The sequence below is a fragment of the Phalacrocorax aristotelis genome, chromosome 1 (genome assembly GCF_949628215.1).
Source record: "Phalacrocorax aristotelis chromosome 1, bGulAri2.1, whole genome shotgun sequence".
Lineage (NCBI taxonomy): Eukaryota > Metazoa > Chordata > Aves > Suliformes > Phalacrocoracidae > Phalacrocorax > Phalacrocorax aristotelis.
Genome location: NC_134276.1, coordinates 30,917,126 through 30,934,140, shown reverse-complemented (window position 1 = coordinate 30,934,140; position 17,015 = coordinate 30,917,126). Strand labels below are relative to the sequence as shown.

Genomic DNA, 17,015 nt, shown 5'->3' with positions numbered 1-17,015 from the left:
ATGGATGGGCCAACAATGATTTGAATAGTCTGGAACTGGCTGGAGATATGCCTGGAGCCCTGAATATTCTCAAATGGGTGGGTGGGATGTAAATCACTAGTCATCGCATAAAATACAAATAAATCTGACTTCTATTAAAAAAAAAGCAGGGGGAATGTCGGTTTTCTAGACCATCGTGTAGTTTCTGCTGAAATAACCCCCTGAAGTGTGATCTGATGTGTAAATTTTTCCAAGAATCCTTCCTCCGTTTCTACTCTGTTTCCATTCTAATGCAATGGTTCAATAATTGGTGGCTTCTTTCTGGTCAGAAAGATTATGAATGTAGCCCTAAAGGTTGGAAAGAGTAATGTGTACAAGTCTGCTTTAGAGAATGAATTTAGGGCTTTGCTTTCTAAGCAAGTTTCTGCTACACCAGTCAGCTGAGTAAAACTGTGAAGAATTAAACGTTGCAACATTGTTCCATCCCGATTCTCCACTGGGAAAAAAAGGCAATAGATTGGAAACATCAAGCCTCGGGTTTTGCTAGCGCTGTGGAGTCAGGAACTCAATTTTCTTTGAATTTCAAAGGCAGTTTGTAGCTTTCATTGAGGGCCTTCTGAAAAGAGTGGTCTCTGGGTTTTGTTTTGTTTCCCAGTGATAACTAAACTGAGTAATAAAATAATTGCTGACATACCGTTTTATTTACAATGTTGTATTCAACAACAAACAGAGGCATGCTCATCCTTCTATCCTTTCATCTTTGCGTCTTTTTATTGTGTCTTTAGCTCACTCCTCGGCTTGGTCAGTGGTGGAACAGAGGAAAAGGCTATGTGACAAGGGCAAGCAGAGGCCCACAGAAGAAAGCAAACTTCCTTCCCATTACAGAGAGGGAGTTAAGGAATAAAATTCAGCTGGAAAGAGTCGCTGCCTTTGTGGGACCAAAGAGACACAACTTATTGTATTGAAGGGAGGACAGTTAACAGAGCTGTCAGAAATTTCAACACCACCAGACAAGGAAAAGCAGAAGATCTTGTAGGAGTGAATGAACGGGTGGGTGATAGCTGCAAAACGAACGTGGAAAAAGCACAGAATTACTTAGATGGGAGACTTCAACGTCCACGAGACTACAGGGGTGTTTAATTTTTCTTCAGTGTGTTAGGTAAGTGGATCTGCAGGACACCTTACATCACTAGTTGGCACATCTGAAGACCACAATTCTTCTCCCGGAGGTCAGTTCTGCCTGCCCCTTCTTCCAAAAGTGGTAAACTCTCCTCTTTTTCCTGAATGCCAGCCAAAGCTCCCCATTCAGCCAGGCTGGTCGTCTTCCCCGCTGGTTGGTCTTACGGCATATGAGGACAGCCTGCTCCTGTGCCTTTAATACTTCCTTCTTGAAGAACGCCCAGCCCAGCCTAGCCTACTACAGAAGTAGGGCTTCTGTCCACTTCAGGTGTGCTTCCTCGTGAAGTTTAGAAACTTGCCTCTTGAGGGTAACAGTAGATATTTATACTGATTACATCTAGGTAACTCTGAAAAGTCTATCTGCCAGTATTCCCCGGGAGTTATTCCTTGTCTTACAAGTCCTCCCATAAACTTCTTCATGATTTTTGGGTTATTAGCACAACAGATGGTATATTTTTTCACTACAATATCTGCCATAGTCTGCTTCTTGGGCCTAAGGGTGGGATTTTTAGTATTATAATTAGGACAATTCACCTAAAGGACACTTAGTTTTAGTTCTTATCAACATGCATAAACATAATTTGCTGTGGGATATCACTGGTGTGGCCCCGCCTTGAGTACTCTGTGCAGCTTGGGTGCCTCAATATACGGACATCAGACTATTAGAGTGTGTCCAGAGGAGCGTGACCAAGATGATAAAAGGTCTCAAGGGCAAGACTAATGAGGAGCAGCTGAGGCCACTTAGTTTGTTCAGCTTGGAGAAGAGAAGGCTGAAGGGTGACTTCATCACAGTCTACAAATTCCCCAAGCAGGTCAGTGGAGGGGGAGGTGCTGATCTCTCTCTGGTGACCAGCGATAGGACACGAGGAAATAGAATGAAGCTGCATCAGGGGAAGTTCAGATTGGACATTAGAAAAAGGTTCTTCACTGAGAGGGTGGCTGGTCACTGGAACAGGCTCCCCAGGGAAGTGGTCATGGCACCAAGCCTGTCAGAGTTCAAGGAGCTTCTGGATGATGCTCTTAGAGATACAATTGAGTGTTAGGTAGTCCTGCGAGAAGCAGGGAGTTGGACTCGATGATCCTTATGGGTCCCTTCCAACTTGAGATAGTCTATGATTCTATGATCTGCACGGTGAATTGAAACATTGCAGGATCCAGACACAAGATGGGTTAATCATGCTGACACCTGACATCTGGAAAGAGAAGCTAAGCTTTTGGTGGCCGAATAGGCAAACTCTGAAGATCAGAATACCAGCACTGCTTTGGCAGCGCTGGGGTTATAAACCTCCTGGGTAATTACTGGATACATCCTGTTGGTGGCCTTTGTTTCAATTCCAGTTCCTAATTCTCCATAAACTGGAAATGTATCTTCTGGAACAGCCTGGTTTACATTATGTTTTCCCCATTTGCAAATCAATCCTTAAGCCACATAATTTTCATTTGCTACCTATGATTTTCAAAACATTACCTTCCTGAGATGGCTCAGTAAACTGTGGAGCATGTTAATGGTTAATATGGCCATGTCAAGCATGTAAATGAAAAATGGTAACTGCGTGGCCCCTGGTGTAACTGAGATCTTTCTCCAGTCTTCGGTTATGCTAACGATGCTTTCTGCTGTTATTCAGTAAGAGTTTTCTTTGACAGCTGAAGTGTGATAGTGCAATAGTTCACTGGTGTTTATGTGCAGTCCCGAAATCTCTATGGATACATGTGGAAAAGCATGGGCAAAAGATAATATTTTTGCTAGACTTGGCTTTTATTTCAGCGATTCTTTGCAGCACCTTGGCTGGAAAATGCACTGACAGGTGCACGGACACTTGTGGGGCTGCTCAGGGGGGCTACAGTTTGCCCTGTAAGCTGTGCTGTAGCTTAGCTATTGGATGCCTGACACATTCTCTCATGGAACTTCTGAGGTAGGCTTTGAGATTGAATAGAAAAGCTGACCACCACATGAAATTGTACGAGGCTCATGGAACATCAGTCTGCTATGGTTTCAATTGTCTATATTCTGTGGAGGGATCTATACTGACTTCTTATCTCCACCCAGCGCCAAGATACAGCCATGAGCGGAGGAGCTAATAACAGTTCTCTAGGAGTTCACACGTGGAGCGTTCAGGATACGAAGATGCGGGTTTCTGTTCTTTGGAAACAAGTGGTGACAAGCACGCATATCTTCTACTGGAGGCAATGACTCCTGCCACAAACACCACACAGCTCCTTCAGGCTGGATGGCAGCTGGGTGGATAACAATGGGGAAATAAGTGTTTTGAAAACTCAGAGTGGGGCATTTTAACCCGGTGGTGAAAAACCTGTTAGCTGAAAGCACGACTCCATATCTGATCTTTCAGAGGTATGTATTTGCAGCTCTTGAGATCTGGGACAGCCAAAGTGAACACTGTAGTGGAACTGAGTCATTACCACCTTTTCCCCTCCCTTTTTAAAAGATGAAGTGGGATCTCTTTTCCATAGGAAAAGAAGTGATGTTACTAATGATCTCACATGCTCTCATTAAAACGCCCTGGGACAGAACGGAGTCAATGAGGAACTAAAACAGAACACGCAAGCCTGTCTCTGTGGCGGCTGGTAGGCACAAACCTGTTATAAAACCACTTCAGTGGTTGGAAGGAAAAGGTGGAACATCCAGAATGTTCCATATCAGTCAGTTGCTGGCATGTCGATGAAAGAAGCAGGTGAACTGCTACACGCAAGGAAGTTGTGTTTTTTTCTCTTTAAGTCTTGTGCTGCTTTGCTGGAGGGCACGTAGGTCTGAATGGTTGGAAAGTCTCTGCTCTGTGATGCCATGCTTGGGAGCTGGTGTTTAATCTCTTGGGGACCTGGGAATAGTGTGTGCAACCTCGTCTGTACAAACAGATGGCAAAGCCTTGAATAGCTGCTCATACTTCGGAAAACCCATAAAGAAGTTGTCTTTAAATAAAGATGTCTATCTCTGGAAAAGTTGTTATTGCTATAAATGGTCTCTACTGCACCATATCTAAATTCCTCCCTAGATGTCTGTGGCAATTCTTACCATTTTAAATTAGTATTTGCAAATATTAATTAATAACATCCTAGTTACCTTGTACAGCTTTGTAGTCTGCCACCCTCAGTTTGGGAAGGCAGCTCTTTCTGCAGCAGAGATAAAACTTGGTTTTCTTTCTGGTCTAAGTGTCAAATTTTGCTGCTATTGAAGACAGCTTTCCTTCCAGAGAAGGCTGTCCTGAGTTGATGACCTAGTCTGATGGCATTTAGTAATGGTTTTGGTATTTGGTAAAACTATCCTGCCAGCTGGATCTTTGAAGGCTTTGTACTCATTGGATGCAGGTGACGAGTCAGGAGCTGCTGTGTAATGAGAAACAGAATGAAACGTGGACATAGACGCTACTCGGATAGCTGGTGACATAGCAACAGCAGGCTTTCTTTGAAGGCTGAAGGTGAAGGTCTGGATGACACCTCGAGGACCCTTGGCATTTAAGAAATGTTGACGAGAACATAGAGATGCTGAAAAATGCAGGAAGTTCCCACCTCTGAGAGCTACCCTCATGTGAACCACACCTGACATCGCTATTTAGCGTAGAATGTCCTGCTAAAGAGAACCTTACAAAAGAACCTTTCAGTCCTCTTCTGGTTCTGGCTGAGCACAGGAATATTTTCTATGGAACTAGTCCTACAGGACACTGGAAATTTACAGAAAATGATCTCTCAGTACCAGCAGACTAGAAAATGGTTGATTCAATACCTAAGGCTGGACATCCAAGGGGGCTCGTAAGGGGTGATTCTGAGCCTGATTTGACAGTGGAGCGCTGGATTGCTGACTGCTTTCAACTGAAGGATCCAAAGGTGATTTGACCTCATCAAGAATAATTTTTGTGTCACTGCTACTGATAATTTCTGCTCTAGCATCATGGCTACTGAGGGATCTAAGAACTGCAGACCGGATACCATGAACTACCCAAGGTAATTCCAACTCTGCATCATCGGACAGCCTGGTGGTCCCAGGTTTGAGCTATGCTTAACTTCAGAAGAATTTATGTAGGAGAAAATCAGGATCTGTTTTGCAAATGTACTGTTCCTTGTCACCCTCTAATCAAGGTCTAGCCATGTTAGGAGACTTGCTGACAGCCTAGGGCAAGAACTGGGAACAGTAAAAGAGTTCTGGTCTTTCTCAGTGTTTCTTCTCAGGCAACGCACTAGAGCCAGAGGCCAGGTGCCTGTATCACTTGTCACATCTTGAGGCAAGAGGTTTTGCTTGCTCAGCCTTCTTAGAAGATTCATGTGATGCTCATCAAGCCAAGTAAAATGTATCTTATGCGGATAGTCTTTAATGATACTACTATATTACACAGTAAGTGCACACTGGGGGGGTTGTGCTCATCCATGGGGTATGCATCGGTATGGAATTCCTCCTAGGCTAAAGCAGTTCTTCAGCAGAAAAATAAGATAAATGCTAAAATTTCTAAAACTAAACCCAATCTTAACAGCTATTTAAGTGTTAATATAAGTATAAATTAGTGAATAATAAAAGAATACTTGGTATATCATTGGCTAATGAAAAGCTCTACTGGTAGCTACTGGCCTAGAACAAGAGGACAGCAGGGTTAATACTGTTCTTGCACGAAGACACATGGTTATGGCTTTCACAGGTGCTGCTGAATAAAAGTGTCCTATGCAAGAATGTCAGATACGCAGGTACCAATGGCTGCACTCGGTGCCTGTGTACAAATGCACACACACACAGAGACAGACAGAAGAATTCCAAGTGTTCTTAAAGCTATTCAAATCCAGGAGGCTTTTTGGCTTTGTCTACGTAGTATCAAGAAGAGGATGAAAGAAACTGGCAAAGGAAAAGAAGCTCAATATAAATTACTTGGTTTTAATATAGAGGGTGACAAAGAAATTCCTATCCTAAGGATATGCTTTATGGGGAATCAGAGTAGTTCCACCAGGCCTAGAGGTCTCAAAGAGCCTGTTGGCAGCCCGAGAAACTCAAATGCTATAAATCACCAGGACCAGATGCTATTTTTACAAGAACTCTGAAATAAATGTGAAAAAATAGAGATACATTAAAAATTTGTCCATTACCATTAAAAATATCCACTGTTTTGGACAACTGCTCATAGCTAAAAAGGTGCAGGTTCAGAGGTAACTGAAGACACTTTCATAGCGTAAGGTAGTCCCTTTCTCAGGCTACTTACTTTAAGCCTGAATAAGCATGAAATAATGGGATCATGATACCACAGCTCTGCAAGTAACCTGGATGTTCTACGCTACTAGCATTGCTTGAACACAATAAAAATTACAGATACTCAAAGAGTAAGGAAGTGGAGTAAGTAACCACTCCTCAGAGGAGGAAATATGTAATTTTTCTGATCAGGGTAAGTTACTTGAATCATCTTCCACCCAGAACAGGCTCTTATCAATTCCTCTAACTTGGGAGAGAGATTGTAAACTTAACTGTCCAAAAAACCAAAACAAAACAGCAAAAAGCCTCTTCAAACATCAAAAAAAAGGGAAATTATTGATGGTAGAGTGAAGGAGGAAAGAGGTGAATCCCCTTGCCGGTTGTTGAACAGCCATGAAATTCTTCAACACTGCTAGTTGCTCCCTGCTTTCCCTCTTCACCAGCTTTAGAGAAAGCAGGAGCATAAAGCAGTTTAAAGCCACCTTTACGGGTGCTCTTCAGCAATAAAAACCAGAACCTTGGCATAATAGAGGTCTGTGATGCAATTCACAAATATTCAGTTATCTCAGTGTTCATCTACTGGAGCCATAAGGTATTCCTTTAGTGAGCTTTAATGGGCACTTATATTTATTGTATGCTCATTTTACTGTTACTTCAGGAAACATCTTAGGAAAAGAATATGGAACTTGCAAGGAGCTGCACAGTTAGTCCAATAAAAGCAAATTCCGCTACCCTTTGAAATCCTACCTGCAGCTTGCTTTCATCTGCTAACTGTAGTAGTTACCACTGCCAACAACCTTTGAACAAAACTGTTTTGTGACTTCTATTCTTTTTTGCACATATCCTTGATTTAACAAGAAAGATGGGGAACATCTGTGGACAACTTCCACTGGGCACTTTTTCAGAAGCCAGAGATGTAAACTGGAAGCCCCTCGGGCTTCTGAAGAACCTGAAACCCAGGTTTTCTGTTTCTTGAGAGAGAAGCAATCACCTTGAGATTGCTTCAGCTGGTCTCTTAAACTCTTCTGATAGATTTTAGTAGGTCATGACAATTTTTAAGCAGCTCTCTGGTCTGTCCCATCTTTCCTATTCCCCCCCTGCAGTCACAGCACGTATTCTTACCCTCTGCTGTTTCTGCCAACTGTTCTACGATATCTGATTACAATTGATCTTTTAATATGTACCGAAGGGGAAGGGGAGAAAGAAAAAGAGGTCTTCAGCACTTTGGCTTTCTCAGCATCATGCTAGTCTGTTCTGTGCTGTAGATTACTAATTCTCACATCAGTTTCTCTACTATTGTTACAACTATGGATTCTTAGCCACAAATCACATTCTTCAAAATAAGATGAGCTTTTATAACCTAGGCTATATCTGATGCAGATCACCTCTGTATAGCTTATCTTGGAGCCGAAGACCCTCTGCCTCTGGGAGAGAATTCTTCCCGGAAAGTCTCCTTGGGTCATCTATTTCCACCACAAATAGTGCCTTTTAAGCAGGGATATGTCATTGGATTCTAGAAAATAAGTGCTCGCATACATTCATACAGTGCCTACAGTGCTCCATCACCACATGGATATACAGCGACCGTTACAAGGCAGATTTTAGGTTCCCTTTACAAACACTTAAAAAAAAAAAAAAAAACCACAAAGAGTCAAAATACCTAATACATGTCCTTCAATTTTCCAGTATTAGACACCTATTTCTTTGGAAGAAAAGGTTTTTCATGTCTTAGCACATGGGTAAACACAACTGGAAGTAGGCAGTTAGTTGCACTGGTAGCAACTTAAGCCACATACGAAAGAAGAGATTAAAGCAAAGGAAACATGAAGAAAAAAAACCCAAGCTTCTTGATAAAAGTGCACCTGGTTAAATAGCAGCAGCTTTCATAGACATGCCTGCAAGAGAGTCCCAGTTGTTAAACAAGACTGGAGCCTTCATCTGGCTAGTTCACTGCTAGCTTACAAACTTCGGTGTTTTAATATCCCTTACCTACATTATTGACAGAAGTTTATCTAAATACTTTGCATTGGCCAGGCTGTACTTGTGATATTAAAGTACACTAGTCTTAAGTTTTCAGCACAAGGACAAGCTACTGTTCTACATTGTCACTGCAGCTCTTTGAAAATAAGCTTCTATAAAGACATTAAGAAGCTGAGTGCAGATACTCTGTTTGACCAAGCTTTGCATTTATCTTATACACAAGAGGGATAAAACTTGACTCAAAGGTAATTTTTACAAATGCATGCAACTTTTTTCCCCCCATTTTCCCTATTTGTGATATGAGAATGAAAAAAAATAGCTTGTTGAGTGCAATGAATTGCTGGATTCAAGCACAATTCATTTCTGGAACCTCCACAACAATGCAGCCGACAGGGGGCTGTCTGGCTACACGATGTTATCGGACCTGCAGTGAAATCCTTTTTCTGACTGTACAACCTACCATCCACGCACACTTCCTAAAACTGATTGTCGCACAGGTCATTTAACAGATTTCATACCTCCAAAACAGTAGAGCTCTTTTTCATTTTTGTCTGACACTACTGGAAATTTCTTATTTTTGTGCCTGAAGTTTCATTACACATAGATGTATAATATAATTGATATATATATTGCTGTGTCTGAAAGTAACAGTTATTGCTTATTGGAAAAGCGGGGGACTTTCACATTGTCTTGATGACAGGAAAGGTGTGTCACAGCTGTTTCCATGTGCTAAGAAGCTATATCTATATGAGCATTGTTGTTAGTTTCATAAGTAGATACCCATCTTCTGCAGAAGGAAAGAGGTAGACCAAGCTGTTGTTATCCCCTTTGATACTGATTTAAAGTGCAGATAGGCAAAGTCTGTCTGCAGGAGTATCAAGAAAGGAAGACGAAGGCCCTGACTGTTCCTTGCATTGGTTTACGCAATGGAAAGTAACTTGAATACTGGACTGCCATTCTCGAGAGCAGAGGGAACTTCTCCTTGGTGCCAGCACTGTTGCTCACACAGCAAGCACATTCAGCTGGCTGAGCTTACCAAAAACTAACCCAAAGTAATTCACTGAAACCACCATGGAAATATCAGAGCCAGGCTAATAGTTAAGGGAACAGGAAGACTCTGTCAGTCCCAAACTTGTCTGGCTTGAGAATCACAGGACTGTAGAACCATAGTCCTATATTATTGTTGACTATTCTAACTGGTCCAATAATATAATCCCTGAAGCTTTGCCCTTGCCTTTGTTTCAATAAAATATTGAAAATGTATACATTTGAGACTTCATATTCTATAATTTATGCCTTACATAGTTCAAATTTTATAATAGTTAAGTTTTTTTTGGAGTATTTTATGAGAGATTCCAAAGTGTTTTGCTTTTAAAACCACTTAAAAGTGTAAAAGCTGCTGACAGAAGGTTCCTTTATAGGTAGTAAAGCCACATGCTTGCCCTGCAAAGAGCATAGGGAAATGTGAAACTTTCTATCCAGGGCTGTCTCCTATGGCTATAAACAGCCGAAGAAAACATTATGGATATATTATTCCCATTTCTCAACAGAAGTTAAGTAAGTCAGCCTCCAGCCACTCAGCATTGTATACTTAGGATTGAAGGTTCAAACTGGATAATTGCTGCTATAATTGATTTGTTCATTTCAGAACTTTTGAACGTAGGGTTCAAATTTCACATTAAGAGACAGAAGCAATATTAGATAAATTTCATTTGATTTATTAGCACAAAGCTATTACAAGTAAATCAGACTTGGAAAAAATACTGAGTTGTTGCACCTGAGATCCATTAAATAACTTCCAATAAACTGCTCAATTTAGAACGAAAATTAATACCCCAGTGATATTAGCCACCTCACAGAAAGATTAACAATGTCACTTGCGCCATTGTATTTTATCAATCATTTTTTCCTATTTTTGCTTATAGTTAAACATTTTCTTCTGATACACACTTAGAACTGCCACCTTAGAAAGGAGATGCAGATATATTTGAAGGAAAACTTATGTCTGAGATATTTTGAACTTGGTTTTTTTTTGTTTTAAATTAAGAAGTTAAACTGTGGTAAAATAGTAGCTCACTACTTCGGATATATTTCTATCAACCATTTCTTGTGACTTCTATGACAGGACGTGGTGATAAAGAACATAAAGGGAGCCTAAACATTTTGAATTTCAATCATTACTCCTAGGATTGATACCTGATTAGGAGAGACTTACCCCAATACTTAACAAGAGACCATGATTTAGGGAAAAGCAGAAACATTTCAGATCTCTATATCTGAATACCAAGTATGGAACCGCTCTTAGTAAAGTGTGCCAAATGCAGTACCAAGAAAACTGCTTTTGAAATTTGAAGAACAATGGTCAGTAGAAGTCCTAAATACATAGGTAGAAGTCACTTTAGTTTTAAAGATGCACTATTTATCACTGTACATAAAAAAAAATAAAATACTACAATTTAACTAGTTCATTCTTTCTGCAACATAGATCTTTACAGGTAAATTGATTGTAAAATATGCAGAAATTCAAACATGAACATTACCAATAGTGTATAAGATTCTGCAGAATATTGAAGGTTTCCTTATGAAACCACATTCCAAAAATAGGAAAAACAAGTGTTTAATAATAACACCTATATATGCAAAATGAATCAGTGACAAGATAAGACACAAATCAGAGTACTTTGGAGCTCACAGGACTGGATGAATAGACCATAAATCAACCACATGGAAACCCGGTTTCTCAGCTTCAGCTGGTAGCAAGGAAAGTTGATTGCAGATCTGGTCTTTAAAAGATGCACAATACTCACCTCTTCCTCTGAGATCAGAATTAATAAATGCCATAGGAAATTCCATGAGGAAATGCATTACTGTAGTACAGCTACTAAACAGAAGTGTTTGGGGTTTTTTTGTGTGTTTTTTTTTTTTTTTTTAAACAAATGAAAACCCCTGAGCCCTTCAAGATAAGTGTCTATTGCCCCTCTTTTAAGTGTGACATGGAGATGTAGAAACTACAGTAGCACGCAACAGTTTGAGGTACCCTGTTAACAAAGGTAGGAGACTGTTAACAGACGTAACATTACATAGTATTTTAATTCAAATGACAACTCCTAAGAAGCTCAGCTGCAAATGTGAACAGCCAGTGTTTCCATCAGACATGAGGGTCTTAAGCCAGACACCTCTGAAGCAAGGAATACAAGTACTATGAAAACAATGGCTTGGTAACTTGTTTAGCATCATGGAAGAATAAAGGCAGAAAAACACCCCATCATGTCTAATTCATAGGAATTCTCATGTGACATAACCACAAAGACTTGGTTTCCTCTACCTGCAGCCTTTTGTTCCATTGCCTACAGAATTTTCTACCAATTTCCACAGCACCTATAGCAGCATCAGGCCTCCTGCTTGCACAGTCCACAAACATCTTCGCTGGCTCAGCACCACACCAGGCCAATCCTATCACTAGATTAAATATACTGTGTGACCATGAAGATTGCTTCATAGTAAACTAACACAAGGGGGCAAATGAAGATTGCAGAATCTTAAAGCAGGAGTTATCCAACTTCCTAGTGTTTCATTTTGTGATCTTCATGCTCTTTTTACAGTTTTTACGGTTAAGTTATTAGGTTGTGTTTTGGGTTTTTTCCCCCTCCCCCAAAAGCATATCCCTCTGAGTTCCAATTCCCATATCAGTTGAAACATTTTATTTACTTCTACAAAGGCTATGAGAGAACCGACACATCTTTCACATGAATAAAGGCCAAGAGAGCTGGGACTCCAGCCTGGAGAAGAAAAGGCTTGCGTGTGTGTGATCTTAGCAAAGTTTATAAATGCCTGCTGATGCAGGTAAGGGAGTAAAGATGACATGGCCAGGCTCTTCTCAGTTGTGTCCCACGACAGGACTGGAGGCAACAAGTACAAAATGAAATGCAGGAAATTCTATCTGAACAGGACAGGTTGCAGAGTCTCCGTTCTTGAAGAGATTCAAAACCTGACTGGAGACAGCCCTAAAAAACCTGCTCTGCCTGACCCCGCTTGGACTAGATTATCTCCAGAGGTCCCTTCCAACCTCAACTACTCTTATTTTGGGACTACTACTTATTATGGGATTCCTTTTCAGGACCAAAATTCAAGAAGTAGCTGAGCACACTAATAAAGTTGCCCTCTTCTGTGTGGAATATAATGAGGTGGATGAAATTGACAGTGATTTCACAGATGGCAGCAGAAGTTGCTACTTAACAGTTTGCATTCCCTTGTGGATCTGAAGTGCAGAGTGCTTTAGTGAATGTTAGGAATGATCTAAGGTGTGCAAGTCCCTTTCCCCAAGCCTGACTCATTCTGTTTGCCTCAGGCCAGATCCCTTCTGTCAGGCTGCTGGCTTCTTCTAATTTCAAGAAACAAACAAAACCCCAAAATCTTTGCCCAACCTGCCCCAATCCTTCCAATTTTCCAGTTCATCTGATCTGTCTTTCTCCTATCAGTTCTCAGCTCCAACCTTTCAACAACAGATTTTTAGACATGGTCCTCTCAGTAGTCTTCACTCCTGCACAGCACTAGTCTCAGTTAATTTTCAAGCAGGCCTATCTTTTCTTCCTCTTTTATATGAACTCAGCATCTTCTTTCCATATAGGTCTTAGGCCTAGCAGAAACTAAGCACCTGAACTGAAAACAGCGAGCCTTCCTTTCTTATATCAGGCACAATCCTTGGGACCCCAGAGCTGAAGTGCTGAGGGAGTTCCATTCAGCTACAGGCTATGGCACTGCCCATGCAGACAAGCCTCTGGAAAATACAAATGCTAGTATTATTTAAGGCAACTGTGAACCATGTGAGAAAGAAGACATTCTTTTCAAAGGTTAAGGAACTGAATAATTTGAGTAGGCCTTCATAAGCACTTGAAGTAATTTTCTTAATCCAGGCAGAAACTTTGGTTCCTCAGTTGAGCTCCGGATCTGCAAATGCTCAAACTGTATTTTCATCACATCACTAAACTGCTATAAGCTGCTAGGGCTGCCAAACAAGGCAGTCCAACCTTTCCTCTTCCCACTCTCTGCCATCCCCTGCCTTGCACTGATTACAGGGGTGTGCATGGTGAACCAGGAGGAAGCGGTCTCTTTCACTGGTCACGTGAAGGCCTGTGCTGGCACAATGAAGTAGTCAGGAACAAATGGTTTAGCCACTGAACTTTGACAAAGCCATGCAAATACACTTACTTTTTGTATGCTCTCAAATCGTTCTAATCAGCGCTTTAAATTCACATCTACTCATAGAAGTGACAGAAAAAAGCCTAGATAACTGGATCTACAAAAGTAACAGGATGGATGGCCCTCTGCAAGCACCACAGTCTGTAGTGTGATAAAAAAATAAATGTCGCTGTTAAAGGGAAGGGAATAGTGGAAGAATAATGTGGTGTGTTTTTTTTTTTCTACAACCCAGAGTCGGGTCTTTCTAAGTTTCTATGTTTTCAAATGGCTGAAATGTATGTGCAGGTCTTAATATTAAGCAGTTAGAGATAAGCAAATATAGCATATCGCTACTTAAAGAAGCCTCAGTGAGAAAGCTAAACTTTGAGCCAGATAGCATATTTTTTTCCCAACAGACAGCCTCATTTTGGCCATATATCTTAAGAGACCTGCAGTAGGTAAATGTACACAGAATTGTTTACATTAGGCTATAGGCTATCTATTACTGCACAGCTTTACTACTGAGAACTGCTCAGGTCTGAACTAAATTGGAAATTTTAGCCACCAGTAATTTCACCAGTTCAAATCCTTAGCAAGGGCACACAAGAAAAGTGTGATTTTTACCAGCACATACACCAGGCTGAAATTCTATACGGTCAACTAATGCAGATTTATGAATTATAACAACTTGGATTCATATTCATCTACATCATGTTTGTACCTGTGCAACTACACCAGTAGCAGGCCTGTGAAGTCTGAAGTAAAAACAAACCCTCGGTGCAGATAAGCCTTTTTTGTCCTTTTGAAACATCTATACGTTGTATAAACTTGAATCTGTGAGTGCTTATTTGAAGAAAGCGTATGTATTTTAATGGGAAAATATAACAGGGCTAATAAAATGAGATTAGCAAGTGATACTGAGTCATGATAGTGAAGAAAATAAAATCTTAAAAGGAAACACACTTTCAGATCTTGACTGTATCTAAAATTAGTGACATTTACATAACCATTAGTCTACATTTGACTCACCACACAGTTCTTGCATGCAGCTTTTAAAAGGAAAGGAGCCCAAGTAATTTCCATTCTCACTGCAGTGATTTCAATCATCTCAATGAAAGATTCCCCTGCAAGAGAAACATCTTAGTGGAAGATGAGAAAAAAATCAGTAAATTCACAGTCAGATATACAGTTTAAGCTTCTAACCATAAAATTGTTACCTGTCTATAGAGACAGTGATTTAAGAAATGAAGTGTTTAATGAGTTTTGTTAAAAATTTTGGAAGACACTTTTGCTTTATGTGCTCACTTTGTTAAAAATATGACAAAACATTTCCCAGTTCCATTCACTAAGAAAATGCTGTGAAAATGAACACAGTTTTGAGAGTTTTAATAAAGAAATAGTGACATTCAAAGTAACACAATTTTATAATTTTTTAAATACATATAAACACACTTACCAAAGCACTGTTTGACAGGTGTAGCTTGAGATGGCTCCCTTAATAAATTCAGCTTTCATGTAAACCAAAGCATTCAAAGTTATATACATATGCCTATTCTATATTTACCATCAGATACTATGAAGTCCTAAATATTGTTTCTGAATAGATGAAAATACAAACAAAAGCCAGGAAAGCATTCATAAACAATCCACATATAAATTATAACAACAAAAAGGCATCAGGAAATACATGGAATGTCCTTTTCCATGACTCACATGCAGAGGTGGCTAGCCTTACTTCAGCAGCACAGTTAATACTGGAGATATTTACAGTCTTAACACCAATATTTACGTGCTGCTAAAGTATGACAGACATCAGCATCACAAGATCAACTAATTCATAAGTGATATTTCTCTTCAGGATGATGAAATCCTTGTATTTTTGAGGCAGCACAATATGGCCTGCACCTTTTCAAAACCCACAAACCATTATGTGCTGCTACGTTATGCCAAGGTGTCTACCATACTTCAAGGAAATAAACATACGCTGAAAGCTGAATGCAGAATTTTCTTATTGAACATTAGCTTTCATGCACTGAAATCGGTGGTATTAACAAATTACAAGATGTTTATAAAACATTTGCCCATTGCCAAGCTAACCGTTTATTTACGGTGAAGCTCGAGACCTTATTGTCAACTGTGCATAATACCTTGATGGGACACGAATCAGGAACTGGACAGTTGTGTGTCTGATTAGAGGAATTTAAGATTATGCAGATGTTTACTTCAAAACAAAACAAAAAAGTCTGGGTTATTTTCTAATCTAACTTTTGGTCATCTGGAAACCTCTGATGTGAAAAAAACCCAACTTTCATATATAAGAGAATAAAAGCTAATTTCAAAATAAGCTTCTGTCAAGTACTTTATCAGTTCTCAAGCCATTTGTTACTTCTGCAGGTTACCCTTGCCAGTTTTTGGGCAGACAGATTTACAAGTGCTTCTTAATCCATTTCAGGGAAAAAATATTTTAAAAACCCCAAACCCTACAACAAATTGTTATCAAGAACAGTAACTTACCTGAATTAGGAGCAGGAGTTCATCTGCCCCCAGCTTGGAATGACCATGCTACTTTACTTCAAGAGGTAGGCAAGAGACTCTGAGTTCACATCCCTGCCAAGTATCCTTTTCTTATACTAACCTATGCCAGTACTTTAAGTGCGTACAGTACTTTTATCAGTTCCCTAGATAACATGTATTATGCTTTCCTTAATGTTTTTATACCAAATTTTTAAGACAAAAGCTACTTATACAGCATGGACCCAACCACTCCATTGCATTGTAACAAGTCTGTACAAGTACATTGTACAAGTAAGTAACAGTTAATGATAAAACAACTTCTGTAAAATTAACAGGGCTTTCTGTAAGCACAGAAAAGTTTAGCAGGCCACAAAGGGGGAAAGTTTGGTGACTTTTCCTTTTCTCCCTTCCTTTTTCTGCTCCTACAATAATACAGCAGGACGATCTCTGCTAGAAGAGTCTGTTGCTACAAATGTGCCAATTAAAGTGGTATTTGCCAGTGTAAGTTTACAGGTAGCTGCAGCAACACTGAAGTTTTTATACAGCTATCTAGGTACAAATGCTACTCTGGGAACTGTATAAAAGAGCAATTTCTAATATATTTTATATATACACAACTATATATTTAAACTTTTTCCCCCTCTTACTACCCAAGTTTGTTTGATTTTTAAATCAGACAGCTAAAATAGGCAAGCTAGACCATATAAGTGTAACTTACCCAGTACCTTGGTGAAGTAAGACCTGAATGCAAAGTCAAAATAAACCTAACTGTAAAGGTATGCTGCAACAGTTGGTCTCCCCCCTGAAGAAACTGCGAGGCATAATCTAAAATAGGAAGAGGCAAAGAAAAATCTTTACCAAATATACATAACGTGGAAAGCAAAGGTAAAGAAAAAGACAGATGCAAGCAAAAATGCTAGCCATCAGTTAAGAGATTTACTTGAACTTTTCTGGGAAAAGAATATGAAAGATGTTCTACAGCAAGAGAAGATACTGCTGCTTACTT

At 39.9% G+C, this 17,015-nt stretch overlaps 1 long non-coding RNA gene across 2 annotated transcripts in view; it reads right to left on the bottom strand.

Moving 5' to 3' along the window:
* Nucleotides 1-17,015, bottom strand: part of LOC142054183 (uncharacterized) — a 58,737-nt gene that overhangs the window by 20,073 nt on the left and 21,649 nt on the right. For both annotated transcript variants that reach the window (XR_012659458.1, XR_012659459.1), the window contains exon 3: nucleotides 14,525-14,619. This is a non-coding gene — a long non-coding RNA (uncharacterized LOC142054183). The remainder of the gene's footprint in view (nucleotides 1-14,524; nucleotides 14,620-17,015) is intronic.